Source organism: Canis lupus, chromosome 3, assembly GCF_003254725.2.
Source record: "Canis lupus dingo isolate Sandy chromosome 3, ASM325472v2, whole genome shotgun sequence".
Lineage (NCBI taxonomy): Eukaryota > Metazoa > Chordata > Mammalia > Carnivora > Canidae > Canis > Canis lupus.
Genome location: NC_064245.1, coordinates 71430203 through 71450660, shown reverse-complemented (window position 1 = coordinate 71450660; position 20458 = coordinate 71430203). Strand labels below are relative to the sequence as shown.

Genomic DNA, 20458 nt, shown 5'->3' with positions numbered 1-20458 from the left:
CTTGTGGCTCTGTGCTCAGGTCCTGGTGTAACACCTGGAGCAGGTAAGAGCATGGATGCTGGAGCCAGACCACCTGCTCATCGTCGCACCCCTATTTGCTAGCTGGGTCACCTTGGCCAAGTTACCTACCTCTTTCTGCTGGAACACTAAAATGGGATGCTAATAATACCCATGTTAGGGCTGTGGAGTAACAGATGATTGGGAAAGTTTGGAACAATGTGTAGCACACAGGGATGGCAGTGTGAGCAGGGACTACTGTGATTATTATTACTTGGTGCATGTTGGTTGAGTTATATTGTATTGTGTCTGATGGGAGAGGATGTGGGTATTGCCAGGATGCTTTACTTTTCTTGCAGCCCAGGCCTCATTTCACATTGTTCATCCTCACCTCAGATTTTCCCTCCCGTCCAGCATCTGTAAGATTTTACACTGAAAAGCTAAAGAAAAGAAAACCCCGCAGGCACTGAATGTTCTGGAGGAACTTTCCTCATGTTCTTGTGTCTGTTGATAACGACTTTCAATCCTCTATTTGGGGGGGATTTTGTGATGTGGGTTTTGAATGGGAGTATCAGTTTTATCAGAAATTGTTTATTTGTGGGAGTGTTTGGTGGGAAATTGAAGTAGGTGGCTTTTTGTTGTTGTTGTTGTCGTTGATATTGGAAGCTTTTCATGACCTGGAATATTTTGAAACTATAGCTTTATGTAAGTGTTGTGGCTAATTCAGTGGTATTTAATTTGCTATCAATATGCTTTGTTTTGGGAGGGTGATGGCACGGTAAGCCTGGCGGTTCCTCCCTAAAAATGTGCTTGGGCGCCTCCTGGGAGCGTGTCTGGTCTGCTGCTAAGTCCTGAGGATAGAAAACAAACTGTTATCTTGTTTGCCCAGTTCCTTGGGCAAGCTGGGAAGTGGCCTTAGAGCCAGACAGACCTGCGTTCGAGTCCTGACTCTGCCGCTTACGAGCTGTGGACATCGGGCGAGTGACTTCAGCTCTTTCAAAGGTGTTCCTTATCTGTCAAGTGGGAAAGACACTGTTCTGTGTTTTAGAGGTTTTGGGGATGGATGGAGATGGGTACGCCCCGCACATTGCCCGGCACAGAGTAGGCTCTTAGAAATGGCAGCTCTTGGTTTGGCTGCTGCTTTTGGGTCGAGGGAGGGTCTCTGGGAAGCCAAGGAGCAGGGGGCGGTGGATGGGGCAGGGCTCGCCTTGGCCTGGGCTTCCTGTCCGCTGCAGTCATCCCAGCTGTTGCGCATACAGGCATACAGGGTGCCCCCCCCCCCCCCCCCCCCCCCGGCCCTTGCTCTCCAGCACCCCTGCGGGAGGGTGGGAGGGCACCGGGCCCTGGGAGGTGACGCCATTCAGCGGCCAGAGTGGGCCCTTGGCGAGCGCTTGCCCTCCCCACGCACAGCACCGCACAGCACCGCACCGCACAGCACAGCGGGGCGCAGGCGGGGCCGGGGAGGCGGGGCCGGGGAGGCGGGGCCGGGGAGGCGGGGCCGGGGAGGCGGGGCCGGGGAGGGCGGCTCGGGACGCTGAGGCCGGGAGCGCCGTGTGGGCCCCTCAGCAGGACTTCAAAGCGCGAGAAACGCAAAACGCGTTTCAGACGCACAGTCCGGCCTTTTTACGTTCCCGCACATTTGTGTGCAAATGTCATATTTTACCAGGGTCGCCCTGTACCAACCTGGCAACCCGGCCTGCTTCTTGACGACGCCGAGTCGGTGCTGAAGCTTCCCCAGTTGCCCCCGTACGGGGAGGGGGCGGGGCCGGCGGCCGGAAGGGGCGGGGTCAACGTGTCCGGCCCAGCGGGCAGCCGGAAGTGGGTGGGGCCGGAAGGGGCGGGGCCGGGCCCTGAGGGGTCAGTTCGGCACCCTGGGGTGCAGACTGGCCTTGGCTTGGGGGCCTGCTGGCAGGGGGTGGGGGGAGGCCTGGCAGGGGCGTGGGGAAGGGGGGCCTGGCAGGGGGAGGGGGAGGAGGCCTGGCAGGGGGAGGGGGGGCGTGGCAGGGGTGGAGGGGGAGGCCTAGGGAAAGAGGCCTGCAGAGGTGGAGGAGCCTGGCAGGGGTGGGGGGGGGTCTGGCATGGGCATGGGGGAGGAGGCCTGGTAGGGGAAGAGGCCTGCAGAGGTGGGGGAGGCTGTCAGGGTGGGGAGGGGGGCGCCTGGCAGAGGTGTGGGGGAGGAGGCCTGGCAGGAGTTGGGGAGAGGCTTGGCAGGGGGAGAGGAAGAGGCCTGCAGAGGTGGGGGAGCCTGGCAGGGGTGGGGAGGGGGGCCCTGGCAGGGGTGGAGGAGGAGGCATGGTAGGGGGAAGGGAGAGGCCTGCAGAGGTGGGAGAGCCTGGCAGGGGTGGGAAGGGGGCGCCTGGCAGGGGTAGAGGAAGAGGCCTGCAGAGGTGGTGGAGCCTGGCAGGGGTGAGGAGGGGAGGCCTGGCAGGGGCGTGGGGGAGGAGGCCTGCATAAGTGGGGGAAACTGTCAGGGGTGGGAGGGGAGAGGGCCGCCCCCCAGCGCAAGAGGGTCAGAGGCACGGTGGAGCCAGGTGCTTCCCAGGGCGTCATGGGGATGGTGGCCCCGAGGCGGGTGGCAGTGCAGGTGTCAGAGGGGTGCAGCCATCATCAGTTGTCTGGGTCGGTCGGCAGGCCAGGCAGGGAAGGGGCTGCCTTAATTCACTTAATCTGTGCCACCGCCCAGGAGGCAGGACAGCCTGGGCTCGGGACCCATAGGCAGGGAGGGATAGAGCTGGGGCTCCACTCTGGATCTGACTGACAGGCTTTCGGGGGAGGCCTGGGCCTTCGAGGGAGGGATCTTGGTGATCATGGAGGGCTTCCTGGAGCAGGTGGGTATGATGCCAGGGCCCAGTGCTGCTGCCCTATGCACATTTGGATTAGACACACCCTCCCTAGGCTCTCTGGCTCATCTGTGCACTGGGGAAATGGGACCAGGGGGCCCTCTAAAGTGTCCCTCCCAAGTCTGGAGCTCACTTCTTCTCTACATCAATGTTTGCTAAGTATTTTTCCCTTTAGGGAGCCTGAGGTCTGACTGCTGACACCCTCTCCCCCAAACTCCCTTTGTAGTTTCAGGATGCCAGTGGGTGTCCAGGTCACTTCATGCCTGCAAAGACTGTACCCCGCCCACCGTTTTGAAAAGCTCTGACTCCTTCTGGCGACCCAGGCTGTGGATGCTGCTAGGAGGTCCACCCTGTAGGGGATACCACGAAACAAGCCCTGGGACCTGACAGATCTGTGTTCAAATCCCTGGTCTTGCTGCGGGTTCACTGGAAGTTTAGGCCTATCCATCCACCTCTGAGAGCCTCCGTTTCCCCATTTGTAGATGTAGAGTGATTATCTCACAGCCCTTCATCTCCTCGGCCCCACTGCCCCGTTCCGAGTGGGTCAGGGTGACGTGGTGCTTTTCATTCCTGCAGTGAAACAGCTCAGCAGCCAGGACTGATAAGGAGCTTGGTAAATGTGAGAGATTCGAAAATAGATCAAAATGTACAACACAGCGTAACTTAAGCTTTAGGACTTCTTCCCTGTCCCCTGCACTGGGGCTGTAAGTCCTCTGTGGTTCTATCTCCTAAAATGTTCTTACCCATGGCTTGCTTCTGGCCTCTTCTCCCCTCAGCAGATGGGGACACGCTGTCTCCATCTCCAGGGAGCCCCCTCCAGGCAGCCTTCCATGTGGAGCCTGAGCAACTAATCTGAAGTGCATGTGTCCAACCTTGTAGAAACCTCTCCATGGCTCCCTGCTGGGCTCAAGGTCAAGTTCAAGCCCTTTAGGGATTTATATTCCTTCCGCTAGACCTCCATTCATCCCAGGGCAGAACTGCCTTGTTCTTCTCTGTATCTTTATTTTTTAAGATAATTTTTATTTTTTAAAGATTTTATTTATTTATTCATGAGAGACATGGAGAGAGGCAGAGACAGGGGAAGCCGGCTCCATTCAAGGAGCCTGATATGGGACTTGATCCCAGGACCCGGGATCACGCCCTGAGCCAAAAGCAGACGCTCAACCACTGAGTCACCCAGGCGTCCCTGCATCTTTAGTGCCTGGGAAAGTAACCGGGCCTTAATAGGTTCTCAAGAAATGGTAGTGGTGCTGTTTATTGTTTGTACAGCAGGGCACCTCATCCACTGGGAGGAATGTCAGTATTACCAGCCCTTACGTGGATGAGGGAACAGGTTCAGAGAAGACCGGGGTCTTGGTGGGATTCAGAATGATCATTGAGTAAATACATGCTTACCCTTTTAACCTCTTCATAGGGAGTTGTGAAGCGTCTCGTACTTTATGGGAGAGAAAAAGGCTGAGCCCTGAATCCAAAGTCTTTTCCAGGTTCAGAGGCAGCGGAGGATTGGCCAGCATGGGGCAGGTGTGGGCAGGTGGTGGTCCAGGGCAGCGTCCGTCTGCCTGGGCAGAGCTGCGTGGGACATCCCACCTGGTGCCAGCCATGCTGGGTGAGTCCTCAGCCGAAATCGGGCCCCCAACTTTATCACCTGTACGGAGTGCATCCGTGATGGAGTGATAGCGAGTTGCCTTTGGGACTCTTTATCACAGATATCTGCTAGTCATTAATAGTTTCCCACCGTGAACATAAAAACTATATGAAAGGGATGAAAGTCTTGCAAAAAGAACAAGAAAATGGTCTCCATTTGCATCCCCACCACCTTTTGAACCACTGTTTTCTCAGCCTTGTCCCAAGGCAGCGTGAATAGAGAAAGTTGCAAGTCCATGAAACACTTTGCTTTTTATGTAGAACGAGGGATCTCACTTATTTGTGACCTGGGTCTGTCACTCCTGAGCTGAGTGACGTCGGGCAAGTTCCTCAACCTCTCTGAACCCCCATGGCCTCAGTGGTCCCTTAGAGAATTCACCCACCTGCTGGGGTTGCTGCTCTCTGAGTTGGTTTGGTGGGTCCAGAGAGTTGGGGTGGATCTGTGGCAAGTGGAGGCAGGGGAACAGATGAGGGGGCCTCATTCGGGCCCAGGAGTGTGGTTTTCACCCCAGGGGCAGTGGGGAGCAGCCAGTCTGTGAATATATTTTACTGTTCTCTGATTCTTAGAGAAGTGGTAATGGCCAGGGTTAAGGGACCGTGAATCAGAACTCTGTGTGGCTCAGGGTGACCACGGGTAAGCGGGTGGGTGGGGCAGAGGGTAAGGGGGTGGCCAGTGGGGAACACATTGTGGAGGGGGGTCAGAAGAAACCAGTCCTCAGCCGGGAAATGGGGGTCGTGGTTGAGCTGGGAATGCTGAGGGATCAGAATGGAGACAAGGGTTTGGGCCAGGAGGGGATGGGGCGTTGCGTTCCCAGTAGCCCTTGCTCAAGAGAGCCTGTGGGTAGGCTGGGCACCCATCGTAATTGCTCCAGGGGCCCTCGGGGATGGGAACTGAGGCCCAGGGCAGCTGTGTGACTTCTCCAGAGTGACTCAGCAGGTTGAGAGGTGGGAGGCCAGGTGTTTTTCTGCACCGTGGCCTGACTGGTCCAGCTGCCAGCTCCCAAGGACAGAGGAGACTCTGCAGTCAGGCTTGGGGGATGTGGCTTGTGTTTTCTTAGACAAGGAGCCAAAGACCAGGGCTGGCATACGCTGAAGACTTGTAATGCTCTCTCTCTCTCTGCCCAGAATCCCTTCCAGCTGCTGTGCCCCGTTGTCAAAGATTATCCTTTACCTGATGATGCTTGTTATTCATGATCATCAGGTTTTACTTTTCTACTTGATTAATTCGGGGAAGTTTGTGGTCTAGAATACTTCTGACAGAGACATGACTGCATCCTGCAGTTTCTCTCCCTCTCTTTTTAAAATTTATTTATTCATGAGAGAGAGACAGAGACATAGGCAGAGGGAGAAGGAGGCTCCCTCCAGGGAGCCCAATGTGGGACTTGATTCCAGGACCCTGAGATCACGACCTGAGCCCAAGGCAGATGCTCAACCACTCAGCCATCCAGGTGTCCCCATAAACATTTTCTTTTAATGAGTGCTCTGAGGCTTGGGTCAAGACCAATCATCATTTTGCTGCATCAGCAATATTGTGACAACTGCTGACAACTGAATATGAAACGTATCCATGATAAAACTTCCTGGGTTTGCTTACTGTGTTGAGATTTCGTAATGTCCTTGGTCTGAAGAGAAAAAAGCCACAGCATTTAAAAGGGTGAATTGCTCTGATGTCTGTAGTTTCATATTGTTCACAAAAACAGAAACGTATCCTTTATTGGTGGACAAAGTAGATGTGGAAAATTGAATAATCCGTGAGTCTAGATGAAGAAAGTATAAGGAGTTCATTGTACTATTCTTGGAACTTTCCTGTAGTTTTGCAGCTTTGTAGAAGAAAACCTTTGAAAAAGGGCTGGCTGCTAGGTATGCTAGGTAGGGAGGTGTCTTGAGGATCTCGGGGCCCACCTGTCGGCTCCGTGCTCACCTCTCCATCCTTGTCTTAATTTGAGGCAGAGAGGACTCCTTTGCCCCAGGGCTCAATTCTGAGCAGACTCTTGGGTCCAGTTTTGAAATAGTGGCAGAGGGTTTTGAGAAAATGTATTCCTCCCTCTTTAGAGATATCATATTTTTAGAATCTTTGTTTTGGGACCAACTTTCCTTCAAATTTTCTATTCTCCCTTAAGTTTTTCTTAAATTTGTATTGCCTTCTAAAATGGCTGGGGTATACGAATACTATTTGTTGTGGTAATTATTCAGAGAATATAGAAGTTAAGAGATCCTCATTTTCTCCATCCCCTAAGGGGTAGCCAGTGGTAGGTTGGAACCTCCTAGACTTTTTCCTGTGCTTGTGGAAACACATAAGAACGTGTGTGGATATCCTGCAGGGCTTGATGTTTTATGGTTTTTAATCCTTTGTTCACCTGGTGACCCAGCTTTCTACCTCTCCTCAAAGATGCAGTGTGGGGATCATCTCCTCTAGGAAGCCCCCGAGGCGGCTCTCTGTGCTGACCTCATCCTTTGCAATCCTCTGAATCCACACCACCTCCCCTGCCAAGTCTTGGGTAACACGAGGGCAGCTATGACTGTTTCACAGTCTGCACTTGAGTGGGGAGCCCAGGAGATGCACAGTGTTTGTGGAGTGCACAAATGGGCACAGGAGGCATCCTGAGTGAGGAAGCCTCATGAGCATGAGCAGATCCTTGCAGGTAGGAGAAGCTTTCTCATTCAAAATGTGCCTCCTGGCCCCGGGGGAAGAGAATGCCAGGGTCCTGGCTGTTTGGTGACAGAAGGTCACTTTAGGGAATGTGGACACTGCCTCCCCAGGGCTCCCATGCCCTGGCTGTTTCTTTCCTGGTGCTAATGCCCTATGTGGGTTGGGCTGATGGGGTGGCCATGAGCTACCTGAGGGCTGGGGCAGCGCTGGGCCCTCCCTTGTCCCTAGCACTCAGTCAGGCGTTTGCCGGAGGTCTTAGGGGTGACAGGAAGCAGCACAGGATTTAGATGTGAGGCTGGCCTAGGTCTCTTTATCTTTCATGATCCTGACTCCTTCCTCATTAGAGGCAGTTTTCCGCAGCTGGGATCTATTAATGTCATCTGCAGCTTGTATGATTGATGCCAAAGATGGGGTCCCTGCCAGCTTGAGGAAGTTGAAAGTTAAGTGGGGATGGAGAAATAAGCGGCGAGATTCTCAGGCACATGCTCAGGCAGGTGTAGAGGAAAGCATCCCTTGCTCTGAGCAGCTCTCCTAAGCTCATCCCCCATCTCAGGTCAGAGGGGCCCACTGGTCTGAGTGTGGGATTGCAGATATTCGAGCATTGTCCATTGTTTCAAAGGAGTTATATTACAGGAAGCGAGTAGAGCTGGGTTTCTTGTATGGTACTGTATGGGATGTGTTCTGGGAATGGTCAGTGTCATTTGGGGAAATTGTGGAGAAGTGAGAAATTCTGTGTTTCCATTAATTGTTGATATTAACATGAATATCAGTAATGCTTAGCTGTTGCATATCTACATAGCTTTGCAAAAATATCCACTTCACCAGTTTTGAATCCAGCACTTTCCCTGTTGAATGGAGGCATAAGCTGAATGGGAAAGTGGCTTTGGAACATCAGGGCTTGTTGACTCCCCTGATTCTGTGCCAGACCCTGTGTAGGGAGGTGGAATTTGGAGATGAGAAGTACATGTCATGCCCTCAGAGCACACCTGCGCTAGGTAATTGTTGAGGTTGAACTATGGGTATCCAGGACACGCAAAGATTCCTCTTCCATCTTCCCACACCGATCACTATTTTGCACTTATGCCTTTGGCATTAGGTTTTGAACAAATGCTGAAGCAAATGGAAGCAGTTTATGTGACAGCCGGCTCTCTGTCCTTCTCTCTGTCAATTTCTTTCTGTCTTTCCATCTAAACCAGCGTTCTTTGCTGTTGGGACTGTATTGTGAATATCTGGTGATGGTGGTGATGATGATGATATGGTGGTAGTAGTGAAGGTGATAGTGGTAATGATGGTGGTGGTGATGGTGATATTGGTGGGGAGGGTGGAGATGGTGATCATGGTGATAGTGGTGGATATAGGGGTGATGGTGAGGGTGGTGATGATATGTTGGTAGTAGTGAAGGTGATGGTGGTCAAAGTGGTAATAGTAGAAATGGTGGTGGTGAAGGTGGTGATGATGGTGGTGATGATGTTGGTGCACATGGTAGAGATGGTGATGGTGGTAAAGGTGGTAGTAGTAGAGATGGTGGTGATGATGGTGCTATTAGTGGGGAGGGTGGAGATGGTGATGGTAATGGTGGTGGTGGTGGAAGTGATGGTGGCAGTGACTATGGGCCCAGGGGTAGGAGTGGCAGTGGCAGTAGAACTGGAAATTCCAGCATGTCACAGGCATTATTATAATCACCTTAGCTCTCCAAATCTGCTCCCTCACAACAACCTATAATTTGTGACCACCACGGCCCATTTTCCAGGTGAGATGCCTGAGGCTCAGGGCCACACAGTGCCTGTTAGAAGAGGATTCAAAGCCTGGTAGACTTTTTAATATTAAACCAGGTGTCACCCTGGCACTTGGTGGAAATGCACATTCAGGGCCCCCACGCCATTCGGTCCATGTTGCTGAGCAGGGGCCAATGAAGGGGAATTGAAGGTGCTCGGAGGGTGGTTGTCAGGCACATCTGGGTTGAGGACCACTACCCTGAGCTGCCACCAGTCCTGTCCTCAGTGGCTGAGTCACCTGAGACCCAGGCTTATGTGACTCTGGTCTTGTTACTGAGACATGCCTGTCAGTGTGGCACTCCCTTTACCTGGAACATGGGCCTCACCCCTGCTGAGATGAGGGGTTCTAATTTAAGGGTGGAGGTGGAGAGAGGGGAGAAAGAGTGGGCACTATTCACTCCCTGGTGTGTGCCTGAATCCCCTGAGGACCTTGTTTAACTTGAAAGTGCTGGTTCAGTGGGTTTGGGTGGGGCCTGAGACTGTAGGTTTCACAAAAGCCTGGGGATGATGGGATGATGGGGTGATGGGGGTGTTGGGGGTGATGGGTGATGGTGGTGATGGTGGCTGGCCTGTGGCCCTACTTCCAGTAGCCAGGCCCTCCGAGAGAGGTTATCACGCTGGAGGTGGCATCAGCATCACGTGGAAGGCTGGCTAACGTAGACTGCTGGGTCCCACCCCAGAGTGTTGAGGCCTAGGGTAGACCTCAAATCTTGCAATTCTAGCACGTTTGCGGGGGATGCTGGCACTCCTGACCTGGGGACCTCACTGGAGCATGTAGGGCCCCCTGCCAGAGGTTTCTACTTTGGCTGCACACTGGAATCAATTTAAAAACCACTGAGGCCTGGACCCAACATTGGTGTCCTGAGTCGGTGGGACTGAGCAGAGCCCAGGCCTTGGGAATTGTTGGTTTCCAGAGATGCTCACTTGCAGCCCAGGTTGAGACCCACTGCTCCAGAGCTGGGCGTTGTACCCTGGTTGCCTAGGTGCCCAGAGAGGTAACAGGATGCTAAGTCAGGCCTGCCTGCAGAGGGTTCTGGTTCAGTGGCCAGGTGGAGCCAGGCAGTGGTATGAAGAATAGATTCTCTTGGTGTTTCCAGTGGGCAGTGGGGCTGAGAACAGCTCTCCCTTGAACCAGGGGTGGGCCCCCTCACTGTTCCCTGGGCTGCTGGACCCCGGCCCTGGGGAGTGGCCTCTTGTCCCGAGCCTCCCCTTCCTGCCTGTGGCGGGAGAGGTGCCTCGGAGTCAGAGACCTACAGGGAGACTCTGCTTCTGCTTCTCCCCTGCTGGGCCGTGGGACCTTGAGCAACTTTGTTCTCCTCTTGCGAGCTCTTTCTTCTCTGTAAAGTGGGAGAAATAAACAGTGCCTGACATCCAGGAGTCCCTCTTTGGTTAGTAGGTGAGTCTGTCCTGCTAGTGTGGATTGTCATGTGCAGCAGCTCTTAAACACGGGCGGTGGTGGGAGAATGGCCTGGGCCTCCAAGAGCTGAGCCTCGTGAGCTCCCCTAGGGGGTTCTGATACATGCACTTGGAGAACCACTGATGTGATTCTCATAAACTGATGGCCGGGGAATCTGATACATGATGGTTATTATTAGCCAGTGGCTAAGAAGGACACCCAGATTTCGTATACACACACACACACACGTATAAATTAGTGTTTTTGTTTTTCTTTGAGGAAATACCCAGTAGTGCAGTTGCTGGATCATATGGTAGCTCTATTTTTAATTTTTCAAGGAGCCTCCATGCTGTTTCCCAGAGTGGCTGCACCAGGTTGCATTCCCATCAACAGCGCACAAGGGTTCCCCCTCTCTCCGCAGCCTCACAAACACCTGTTGTTTCTTGTGTTTTTGATTTTAGCCATTTTGGCGGGTGTGAGGCGATACCTTATTGTGGTTTTGATTTGCATTTTCCTGATGAGTGATGTTGAGCATCTTTTCAAGTGTCTGTTGGCCATCTGGATGTCTTCCTTTGCCGATTTTAAAATGAAATTGTCTTTTTATTGTTGAATTATGAGTTCTTTATGGTGGATATGGGCCTTTTATTGGACGCATTTCTCCCATCCTGTGGGTTGTATTTCCATCATCTTTACACTGTATTCATTTCCTACCCTGCCATAACAACTATAAATTTGGGGACTGTTGCCCTTAACCACCATCAGAGTCTTATCAGCTCTGATGAAATAGGATTTGGTGGAGGGTGAGAAGGTGGGTATGGGAGGTAAGTGAGGAGACAGGGCTGTTCCAGGAGTACAGCAGGGACAGAGAGACGAAGGAGCTAGTCCTGGCAGGACTTGGGGCCTGCAAGTTGTAAGAGGGAGGGAGGGGGGTCATGTAGGAGGACTCATAAGGCTCAGGCCTGGATAATTCACTGGAGGGTGGCTCTTTTTTTTTTTTTAAGGTTTTATTTATTTATCTATGAGAGAATGAGAGTGAAGAGACCACAGAGGGGAGAGGAAGAGAGAGAAGCAGACTCCTCACTGGGGAGCCTAATGCAGGGCTCAGTCCCAGGACCCTGAGATCCTGACCCCAGTCAAAGGCAAATGCTTAACCACCTGAGCCACCCAGGTGCCTCAAGGGTGGCTTTTTGCAGAACCAGGGAGGAGGAGCAGGTTTGGAGTAAGATGGATTTCGAGAATTCTAAAAACAGCAGCTGTCACTGAGTGCATCTGGTGTGCCAGGCACTGTCCAAAGTACTGGAGGTGGATTGTTGCATGCAATGCTTGCCAGACCCTGAGTGATAGAGACTACCAATATAGTTGAGGAAACTGAGGCACAGAGAGGTTAAGAAACTTGTCCGAGGCCCACAGCTAGAGCGGTGAGCCCAGAGCCTATGCTTTATGCATCTGGGATATTGGACTGCAGCCTGCCTCTGTGGCTGCTAACAGACCTTGCCTGTTGGCTAGTTTCCGCATATGGTATCTGTTGTGGCTGAATGGTGGCCCCCCAAAGAAATGTGTGCGCCCTAATTCCTGGAACCTGTGAATGCTACCTTATATGCTAAGAATGAATATTACCTTACATGGCAAAAGATGCCAATAAGAATTTTGAAGGGAGGAACTTACCCTGAATTATGTGGGTGGGCCCTAAATCCAATGATACGTGTCCTTATAAGGGTGAGACAGGCAATGTGACACACAGATGAGAAGGCAGCATGAAGTCGGGGTAGGGGCTCCACCAGCCGAGTCACGCGCAGCCACCGGAGCTGGAAGAGGCAAGGAGGGGTTCTTCCCTAGAACCTCTTGAGCGTGAGGCCCTGCTGACACCATGACTTCTGCTCTGTGATATGAATTTGGGCTTCTGGCCTCCAGAGCCATGGGAGATTACTTTGTATTGTTTTAAGCCACCAAGTCTGTGCGTGTTTGTGATAACAGCCCCGGGAAGTGAATGACAGTCTGCATCCCAGGAACCCCAGCGTCTGAACCCTGCAGAGCCCAGGCCTCCAGCTCTCAGGAGCACAGCCGTTTCTTTCCATTTTAAGTCCTGCAGAGCCTGAGGCTGGATTTGATCAGGAGGCAGCAGAGCTGGATGTTCCAGCATCTCTCATGCCCCAGGCCGTGCCCTCACATGGTCACGGTGGGGGCCCTGGCTGGGATGGATATGTGTGCTTTGCTGGTGGTGGGAGAGCGCAGCAGTGAGCGGCTTTGCAGGTGCTAAGGCATGGGCTTGCATTTGCAAGGCTGTCCATCAGTCCTCCCAGCTGTCCTACAGTCTTTCCGTAGTCCCGGACCCCCTCCTTAAACTCCTCCTGGACCGTGTCTGCTGGCCTGTCGGGTCGTGAGTAGTGCTGCTGGCTAAGGACACAGGCTTTGGAAGCAGACACCCTTGGCTCCCATACCCAGCTCCTGGCTGGGTGATCTTGGTCAAGTCGCTCAACCCCGCTGAGCCAGTTTCCTCCCCTTTAAGATGGGGATGCTGATGACACGGTAATGCTGCATCCTCGGCAGGTGGCCTTGACGGTGGGAGAGCTGATGGATGGGATGGGATGGTCACCTCCCCGTTGCCATACTGCCTTGTGCAAGTCAGCCTGTTACATAAAGTACGATCACATCTGCATTTTGGGAATTAAAACAATGTAAAACCTTACTGAGATTGTGTAGAAGAGCAAAGACCTCTGTTTTTACCCACCCCTGCCACTCAGCTCCCCAGGGACCTCATCGGCAGAGGCCAGGGTCAGGCTCTCATGGGTGCAGGGTTTCCCAGGCCCCTGGCTGACCTGACTGTGCAGGAGCTGGCTCAGCTGTGGTGCTGGGCTGTGTCCTGGCCCCTGGTGGCCTGAGCTGGCCACCACCTTGGCAGACCTTCCTACAGCTGAGTCACATTACTGGTTGGAGCAGCGGCCTGCACTGGTTTCCACTGTCCTTCAGTAAGATGAAGTTGGAGTTCAGTAGTGTGTCCCCCACAAGCCCCCTGCTGCCCCCCCCCCCAATCCTGCTGAGCTCTCAGCCACCCGTCTGGTCCCAGCCTGCTCCATCCCAGATGTGGCTGAGCCAGCACTCACGATCTGCCCGTGCAAACCCTCCTCTTCCTGGCTGCTCCACTGTATCAGTGGGGTACATGTTGCAAACATGACACGAGGGGTGCTCCAGCATGACCCGTGTGGCCTGTGCATCCCCAGCTCCTCCCAATGATCCTTCCTGACCGCCTCCCCACCACCTGGGCTCCTTGCTTTCCCCTGGTGCACCAGCTCCCCTGCCTGGAATGTGCCATTCCTTTTCACTGCTCAGCTTTCCTGCCTCCTTCAGAAGCCTGCTTGGCATCACTGCTTGCTCGAAGTCTCTGGGAAGGGGCGCCTGGGTGGCTCTGTCGGTTGAGTGGCTTACTCTTGATTTCGGCTCAGGTCAGGATCTCAGAGTCCTGGGACCAAGCCCCATGACGGGCTCTTTTCTTGGGGCGCGGCGGGGGGGGGGTGTCTGCTTGAGGATTCTCTTTCCTTCTCCCAACTCACATGCTCTGTCTCTAAAATAAATCTTAAGAAAAAAAGTCTGGGGACCTCTGTGTCCAGGGCTATTTGAGCCTCCCACTGGCCAGTTTCAGAGCACCTGTCAGGGGCTAATCTGCTCAGTTGTACGTGTGTTTGATGTGTGTCTGCTCCTCCCACTCGAGGGTGGCATGTGCACGTTCCTTCTGGACATTAGCTTCCCAGTACCTGGGGGCTGTGCATGGAGGAGGTGCTCAGTGAGTGGTCCCCACTGAATGGCTGGAGAAATCTGGAGGAAATCAGGTGGTTCTTCCAAAGAGCCCCCTTTTCTTTCTCCTCTGGGCTTTAAACCTGTGCTCTGATCAAAGCCCCTCCTCTCCCAGGGTCCAACCCTCATCCCGGCTGGCCCTTGCTGGTGCTGATGCTCAGGTGGCTCAGGGCCACTGTCTCCAGGACCTTCCCTGAATCTTGGGCCCCCACAGGATTGTGGGGTTCCCTGTCAGAGCTCTGACATCCTCTCTGTCCCAGTGATCTTCCTCACTGGACTGACAACTTCACAGAGGCAGGGAGGGACCGGCCACATGGGTGGCACTCAGAATAGATGCTCACTAGGCATGTGGGATGTGAATGAGTTGAACCCAGTAGGTACTAATCATGACCCTGAGCATCCACTACATGCCATGAGCTGTGCTAGGCCCTGGGGTGTACAGTGGTGAGCACGACAGACTACGTCTCTGTCCTCCTGGCGGTCATCTGACAGCAGGGGAGATGGAGCACCCACACAGACAAATGTATGAGATGGGGGGTGTGCTGAGATCTAGAACTATGGAGAGGCCTGAGGGGAATGAGGAAGTCATGCAGGTGTTTGGGGGAAGAATGGTCCAGGGAGAGAAGTAGGAAGTGCAAATAGCCCATGGTTGGAGCACGCTTAGTGGGTTGAGTGGCAGCAGGAGACCAATATGGCTGGGAGCAGTGACCAAGGAAGTGAGGATGTGAGGTCTGAGGGCTGTTGGGGGGTATGATGGAGGACCTCACCAGTGTTCGATGGCAATGATGCTGTCTAACCAGAGCCCACGCCTTTCCTTCCCAGGACCCTGCATCATCAGCTGGCCAGTCTGGGGGTGCATCCTCTTGCCTGGATGGCAGGCCTCCCTGCTTCCACTCTTATGTCAAAATGAGTCCACTGGGTAGCCAGAGGGAGCTTTTTAATGGAAACTAGACTTTTATGTCTTGTTGCTGAAAGCCCTTGCCTTTGTGCATTCAACGGTAAACGGCTATGTATAGTCACTGGAGAGAGTTCCACGCCCAGGTGACTCCTAACCTTGGGGAGGCTGCATCTGCCTCCAGTAAGGGCTTCACTTGTCTGTGATGACTTCTGTTTCCATAGAGCCCTCCCACGGCCCATGTGGTGGCATTGCATTGTGGGAAGAGAACAGGGCAGGATTGGACAACGGGTCTTAAACCCTCAGTGCCTTGGGGCTCCCTGTTTACAAAGTGACAGCGGTAGCAGTCTCCCCTCAGAGGGTGGACTAAGATGATGGGACTGTCATGTTCCAGCATGGTACCTGCATGTGGGGAGGATTCAGTGATCTTGAGCAATGAGGATCATCACGTCATGGACTAAATATGACAATGATCATCAGGGAAGAGCGTATCTGGGCAGGAAGGTTGTGGTCAGTGGGGTCAAAGCCCCCAGTAATGGTCAAATAAGTTAGATTACAAAATATGGGCTTGGTCTGGCAACATGGAGGTCAAGGGAAGTGAGTAGAGGCCAGTGGATGTCCAAGTAGGTGAGTGGCAGTCAGGGGAAGTGAGTGGGGCTAGTGGAGATCTGAGTAGGGGAGGGGGAGGTCCGTGGAGGTGAGTGAATGTCTGAAGAGCACAAGGATGGTAAGCGGAGGCCAGGGGAGGTAAGTGGAGGCCGATGGAGCTAGTGGAGGCCAGCAGAGCTGCAGAGACTGAAGCCATGCTGCAGAGAAGTGAGGAGTCTGTGCAGACACCAGATGGAGACAGTGTCGAATGACTGTGGACAAGGACAGAGAGGCAGAGGTTGGGGAGATTGGGCACAAGGCATGGTGGGGGGGCTCTGTTTTGTTTTAATGGGAGTAACCTGAGTGTGACAAGCTGATGGTGAGGCACTCCTGGAGAGAGGACAGGGTGGGGAGGTTTTGGGGAAAGGTGGGGAGGAGGGGGGTCCAGGGCCAGAGAGAAGGGGATGTTGATTTGGGGGTTTGGGCTCAGTTCAGTTTTCCTTCTGTGTCCTTAATAAATATCATTTCCCCCCTCTCCTGAATATTCTGTGCTATGAATATTTTTCATAGCTTCTTTTGATTTGGTTATAAATAGAATCACCTTCCAGTTTTCTGCACAGATTGCTTATTGCTGGTATATAGGAAAGAGAGCAATTGTGTTTTGTTTTTAGCATCTAGCCACTGTCCATTGCTTCAGGGGACCCTGACAACCCCATCAGTGTGTTTCAGAACAGATGTGTGCCTTACACTCTTCCCCGTCTTCATTTCTTCCCCTGTTTTCTTGGCCCAAAGCGACCCTCTTCCATCTCCCCTGCCCTTGGTAGGAGCAGGCCACCTTCTCTTTCCAAAATTCTCTTTGTTCACACAGCCTCCTCCGCCTGCCCCCAAATGGAAATAGCTTCCTTGGTTCACCCTGTTTGTTAGGGCTGTGATGTCAGCAGGTGTCTGTCTGTGTGGGTTTTTCCCTGAGAAAGGAGATCTCCCTGCTTGTGACTGGCTTTTCACATGCAGCGGGTGTGCCTGAGATCTTCCCACAGCCTCCATGGTTTGGGCTCACCATGCTTTATTTAACCAGTTCTGTGCATTCCCATTATGCCCTTGTCCAATCAGTCCCTCGGGGTAGATTCTAGAAGCGAAGCTAGTGAGCAAAAGCAATCCATATTTAAATTCTTCACAGAAATTGTCAAACAGCACTCCAGAAAAAGTCATGCCAATTTGTACCCACCGAAAGTGAGTGAGAATAGCAGTTTCCCAGAGCCTTGCCAACAATGAATATTGAACATCTCTGCTAATGGGATAAGTGAGAATTCTCCTTCTGGTCCTCATTCCGTCCGTTAGCGACGAGGCCACACGCCTTGATGGCCACGTGCTTTCTCTTCTTTGGGGAATCACTTCTTCATAATTCATCCTAATTTTTCTATTGTCATGTTGCTTAAGGCAATTCTGATTTGTAAAGCATCTTGGTTCATTAAGGATATTAGCCTGTGGTCTGTGATATGGGACAAATATCTTCTCCCAGCCTGTGGTCTGATGTTCTTGTCTGCGATGCCTTCTGTCCGCAGAGCCTCAACATTGGTGCCTTCTGTGGCTGCTTAGACTTTTTACCTCCTTTACTATATCCTTTTTTTTTGGGGGGGGGGTTCTTTGTTTTGTGGTTCCTTTGTGTTTATTTCAGGTTGTAATCCACCTGCAAGTTGTTTCGCTGTAGGGATCTAAGGGTATATCCGGTTTTATTTGCTCCCAAAGCATCTAGTCCTTTACCCAGTGTGGTAGTTGTGGATTAGCTGGTGTCTGTCTCCACTTATGTGTGTTAAATTCCTGTCTGCCCTTGAATCTGGTTTTGGCCTTTCTCTTCTGTCCCATTGATCTGTTGAGCAGCCTAGTTTTCCTCCCTGTGGAGAGAGGCACAAGCTTCCGGCTTGAAGTTTTCAAACCAGATTTCATTTCAAGCTAAAAAAGATGGACTTCCTGTCAGAGGAGGACAGCTATTGTCTAGAGTGGGGGTGGGCGGAGCCCAGAAGACCCTGTGGGGGTGATCGCCCTCTGCTCCAGCTTTTCTAGGGTATCTTCATTCCTAGTTTCCATTTGGTCATTGCAGACCCATGGCCCCAAACCCGAGTCTTTATTTAACTTACAGGTATTGGCTTGCCACCTCCCCTGCCGAGCCTGCACCAGGGTAGCCAGATGAGCAACCTAGGAGCTTCTGAAGGCACAGTCCCTGATGCCTTTTTTTCCCACACCATGAGCCTTCATAGCGCTGTGCTCATTGGCAGCATCTCCGAGATCCCCACCATCCCGGCTCGTTGCACTGCTCCCTGGGGCTGTAGCCTTGGGAGTACTGCCCAGAGAACTCTTCTCTGTTGTACAGGCCTGGTTAGCTTTGTTCTTTGTTGTTTGGGGAGAATGAAAGGATCCCTAGAAGGGAAGCCGAGGCAGCCCGCCACTGTTGACTATAAACAAAAACTTCACTGGGAATACCTCCCTCCACACCATGCAAGACTCTGGCCTGTGGCTTTGCAGGGACGCAGGTCTATGCACTGGGAGTGTGAAGAGATACTCAGTTAATTCCAGTTTACAGAGCTCGGGGGCCGTGTCCAAGGTAGCTTGGTGTGGGGAAGGGTGGGGGACATGGGTGGTGGCCGGGCCGGGATTCTGACTTGAGCTCTCCCCGCTTCACTGCTATGATGGCCTGCGCCACAGGGGAAGTGTGGAAACATTAAGACAGGAATGGGTTTTAGTCAAAAAGGGGAGCATTATGATGGAAAGTACATGCTGAGGTTTTTATCAGAAAGTGAGGATTTCTGTATGTACATGTTGTAGCTTCCTAAATGTCACTAATTACCTCGTGTAGAACTTGCTGCTCATTATAGAGAATTTTCAAATGAATCTCCCTTGGTTCTCAGAACAACCCTGGGTGGTGGGCCAGATTCCCATCTCCAAACCCCTTTTTCAGATAGATGCCTTTGCACTGGGCATTCGACTCTCTTACCAGCTGTGGGACCAGTTAGAAGACACGTGGGGCTGCTGAGCGTCAGCCCATAGGTGCAGGTCCTCAGGGTACCATGAAGTCAGCGCAGGACCCACAGCTGTCTTGGGCAGACCACACGCCCTGCTGGACATCCAGGGCTAGGGGATTTGGCTGCAACCCAGTTCCGACCCAACACTGGCCTCTGGCACATCCTACGCCTCAAAGGAAGATGTTGTAGGAAAAGCCTCCAGCTGATGCTATCAGGAGCATCCAGGTGAAGACCGATGAACCTGCCATTTGCGTAAGATCTTGAATTTATATCTCAGGAACTAAAAGTTGGATGGCCAGGACTACTGAGGGCTGAAGCCAAAAGCTTAGAACAGATGGCGTTGGATTAATTTTTGCAAATTGTAAGAAAGGGAGTGCACAACAATCTGTTAGCTGTGTCGGCATCTGATTTTAATTTTTTAAATCAGCGTCACGGACTCTGTTAGTTACCGGATTCTATTAAATCTAAGATGCCATCAATTGAGTGATGCATCGTTATTTTTGTACCACTAGGGGAAGGGACAAAAAGCAACAGTGACAGCATTAGGCTGTAAGACCCATTCTAATTTCAGAAATGTTCAAAAGAGCAAAAGCGGGTCCCACAGGATGGATACAGTGCAGCAGTGCCTCTTTGTTCACTTGCTGGCAGACCACGTCCTAGGGCTGGCGTGTGTGGGCACCGAGGGATGAAGAGATGCTCACAGTCCCTGCTCCCCAAAAGCACATGGACTGCTCAGAGACGTAGACCCGCTAAACAGACTCGTTTCAGAAGTTTGCTGATTGATGGGTTCATTCAGTCACACACTATTTCTCGAGCACCTGGTATGTGCCAGGCACTGTTGTGGGCACTGAGGGCCCCCACAGTGAACCAAATTTCTCATGGAGCCCAATCCTTTCCATGGCAACCGATATGCACCCCAGCAGCCGTACCACACACTGCTGTGCAGAAATATTCATGCGTAAAAAATTTATGTTCTGACTGCCAGGCCCTCCTTCCAGGCTTTGCCATTCATCAGATCTGGGGTGAGACTCCGGAACCTACATTTTCACCAGCACTCCAGGAGGTCCCAGGACAGGAGGACTCCAAACCGGAATGTGACAGAGGGCTTCAGTGTTAATGACTTCGTAGTATTCCATTGTACAGATGTTCTAGAATACACTTAGTTGTTGGGTATTTAGCAAATATGTAGTTGGTTTTGTACTTTCCTATTGTAAACAGCACATCCAAGAGTGTCCCTGCAGCTATATAGTTGCATACCTCCTCCGTGGTTTCTGTAAGGTGAGTTGGGCAGAGATCCTTGGGCTGAGTTTTTAAGGTAAGGTAGGAGTTCACTGTGGTTCTCTGAACCACTACATCTGGCCCCAGAGCCTAACTGCCTGTGTTTCCTTCCCACTCATCAGCTGGGCATTTTTGAGCAAGTTCCTTGCCTTGCTACACTGTCTTCCTCATCCCTGAATGGGACAATAATAGTATCTACCTTGTAGGACTATTGTAAGGAGGAAATGAGCAGAGCCAGTGGCAAGAGCTGTGCACATGTTGGCTGTGGTGGTGGGGTGAGTCCTGATGCTGCATTGCAGGTGGAGCGGGGACTGTTTGCTCTGTATGCTGCCTGCGTTCACAGCTTGGGCAGAGCAGCGGCTCTGTGGACGGAAGCTCTGGTTGTGCATAGCCAAGCATATAATGACTTGATGCTGGAGGATGGACCTCATGTCACGAATCCAGTCTCAGCCTGACTCCCACGCTGCCCCTGGAAACATCTACCCACCACGCTGGTCTGGATGGTTTCTCTGTTTGTTTCTTTCCTCCCTGACATCCTGCTGCCCAAAGTGGGCACAAACTGTTAACTCCTTTACACACTGGACAAGGA

General features: G+C 52.4%; 1 protein-coding gene and 1 long non-coding RNA gene across 7 annotated transcripts in view; one reads left to right on the top strand and one right to left on the bottom strand.

Annotated features, from left to right (window-relative positions):
• Window positions 1–20458, top strand: part of JAKMIP1 (janus kinase and microtubule interacting protein 1) — a 141116-nt gene that overhangs the window by 17386 nt on the left and 103272 nt on the right. Inside the window, exons 1-2 of one of the 6 annotated variants that reach the window (XM_049108647.1) lie at window positions 2508–3748; window positions 4322–4443. The exons of 4 other annotated variants lie outside the window; for them this stretch is intronic. The gene's annotated coding sequence lies outside the window, so the exon portion shown is untranslated. Of the gene's footprint in view, window positions 1–2507; window positions 3749–4321; window positions 4444–19747; window positions 19870–20458 lie in introns of those variants that run through there. One more of the 6 variants, XM_049108644.1, reaches the window with a different exon arrangement.
• On the bottom strand, window positions 569–1771 carry LOC112653116 (uncharacterized). Its single transcript, XR_003131934.3, has 3 exons — window positions 1681–1771; window positions 929–1010; window positions 569–848 (listed from the first exon to the last, which is right to left on the bottom strand). It is a non-coding gene; the product is annotated as an uncharacterized LOC112653116 (long non-coding RNA).